Raw genomic sequence first — 2,792 nt, 5'->3', positions numbered from 1 at the left:
TTCATCAAAACAACATTTTATGATCAACATAAATGTTAGTGAGTACATAAAGGTATACTCATTCGATCTATCATAACCCCATGCACTTAGACTGTACAAAAAAAAGAAAATTTTTATTTTAAAACCTAGTATTTCGCCATGACGTCACACGCTAGCGTCAAGTGCTTGGCGCTAAAAACCCGGAAGTAACAGCGGCGCTCGGTTTGAAAGTGGAGAGTTGTGCATGGTAGGCGAATTCGGGAGAAATGTTTGTTGAACACGAGGACTGTGGCGTAGAAGATGGTTTAACAGCGATCTAGTGCGCACCCAACCGTGATGGCTGACCAACGAAATAAATGCGGACCGACGGAGTGGACTGACAGGACGTGGAAAACAGGTGTGTGGCATGTGTGCGTGTGCACGAATGTGGGAGCGCGTTCACTATGGTGGCAGCGATCGCAAAGCAGCAGCACCACTCCTTGACAAAAGTATTGTACTTTCTCTGATGTTTTGGGTTTGCTCTGCTTTGGGGTTTGTAGTTCTGGCCACGCAAAAGTAACAAAGCAAGTTCTTGGATGTCTGCTTTTTTCTTGAACTGTTAATTGGTTAACATCGTGGCTCTTATTTTTATCTAATGTATGGAGTTTGGTGGCTATCTATATGCACAACTATATTAGTTGCACTTGAAATTGCATACAGAAAATTAGTATAAATAGGTTACGCTATAAAGTATAACAATATTAACAATCGTTATTGTTGTTACTGTTTATTTATTTTATTTTGCAATAACTGTGCTCCAAGCTTAGCTGTTGTGCCAGCTGCCAAGTAAAAATATGTAATCTCACTCAATAATAGGAATAAATACTTAACTAACATCTCAATTTTTCGGGTTGGCTGTGGGGGAGGGGAGGGTGGCTGCCTGACATAAAGCAGACTGTCCTGCACATGCGCAGACCAGCCGAGTGTGTGAAGTGTGCGTAAGTGCAGTACCGGGACCGACCACTAGACAGCGATCCTGAGTAATTTTTCCGCACACACATTTCTAGCACACTCGTCTTGTTTTTGTGACCTTCCTGGGAAGCCCTGAAACTTTGACAGGACCTCCCCCTGAGCTTCTTATCACTGAATTCAATGCTCTTTTTTGTGGGGCCCAGATTTTTGGTCCCCACAAAAATTTTGGTCCCCTACAGTGGGTGTGCTGTCCGATGTTGGTCCCCAACATGTAGCTTATACAAACACACACACACACCCCTACTTGTTTTTGTGACATTGTTGGGCCACCTGAGCAAAACTCACATTGTGGGAACCACCCTTTCTAGTGGTTGTACAGCTCTGAAAAAAATCAGGCAGTGTCCAGGAATTTAGTTAAACACAAAAACCACTTCAAATTACCAATTAATGACCTGGAGGTCAAATGAGTGACTCAAGTGCATGTAATTCAGTCACTGTAGCCCAAAGATTCTCTGGGCCAGTGGATGAACCATTATTCGTCTTGGACAGCATTGAAGCAGGCCGTAGCCTGGTTTCTAAAGCTGAAAGACTTACTGACAGAGTAAAGGAAAATAGAAAGGAGTTAATCACATTAGGTGAAGAAGGCAAGATGAATTTATTCAAGAGAACTGTCAAAGGAAAGTATTTGACCTGCGACGACTTGGATAAAGCAGAAAGAGAACTTGTGAAATACTGTCAAAGGCGAAGTTTCAAAAAAGATTTAGCCATATTTGAAAAACAAAAAAGGGTGAAGAAAAGTAGCCCACTTTACAAGTTCAATATAGTACTTCAAGATGGTGTCATGAGGGTTGGTGGACAGTTGAGCCACGCAGCCATGCCTGAAACAGCAAAACAGCAAGCCATCTTGCCAAGGATTCACATAACACAAAGCTAGTCCTGAGATACATTCATGAGATTACAGCTCACGCTGGAAGGAACCACATGATGGCTAATCTGCATCAACAGTTTTGGATACCTCGAGCTGCTAGAGTCATCAGAAGAGTGCTACCTGACGATCCGCCTTTCAAGAGAATTGGCGTTGATTATTTTGGTCCATTCTAAGTAAGTAGGGTTAGAGGACAAGTAAAGAGATACGGCGTGATTTTTACATGTCTCGCTGTACGAGCCGTACATCTGGAAATTGCATCTTCACGTGACACAGATGCTTGTCTCAACGCAATCCGAAGATTTCTTGTCAGAAGAGGACAAGTGAGAGAGATGTATTCTGATAACGGAACCAACTTTAGATCAGCTGACAGTGAAATGAAGAAATCAATCAAAGAATGGAACACTAAGTAAATCGAGAAACACTTGCTGCAAAAAGGTATTCAGTGGCATAGCAATCCCCCAGCAGGTTCCCACCACGGAGGAAGCTGTGAGCGACTTATTTGGTCTGTGAGAAAAATCCTGAATGTCACTGTAAAAGAACAAATTTCGGGTGAAGAAAGTCAATATACCTTGCTTGGTGAGGCTGAAGCAGTTATAAACAGCAGGCCTATCACAAGGACATCTTCCGACCTCAACGACTTGGAAGCGCTCACACCTAACACTCTGTTGTGGCTGAAGGTCAAACCTGAGTTACCTCCTGGAGTCTTCTGTAAAGACGACCAATACGCCCCAATACGTACCTCTGGGAATGAGCTGGTCAGCTCTTTAAAGAGTATTATGTAAGTTGAAATACATTAATCCATTTTTCTTTTTTGGACCATCTTTAACTGTGTAGTGTGTAATGTCTAAAATACAAAATGATCAGATTTTAGGGTGCAGTTGACGACTGTGGCACAGGTCCTCGCTCTACAAGTGCTAATAGTCTTCGGCAAAGA

The sequence above is a fragment of the Idiotropiscis lumnitzeri genome, unplaced genomic scaffold (genome assembly GCF_059441095.1).
Source record: "Idiotropiscis lumnitzeri isolate Australia: NSW breed Sydney's pygmy pipehorse unplaced genomic scaffold, RoL_Ilum_1.0 HiC_scaffold_219, whole genome shotgun sequence".
Classification (NCBI taxonomy): domain Eukaryota; kingdom Metazoa; phylum Chordata; class Actinopteri; order Syngnathiformes; family Syngnathidae; genus Idiotropiscis; species Idiotropiscis lumnitzeri.
Note: the sequence above shows the minus strand (reverse complement) of the source record.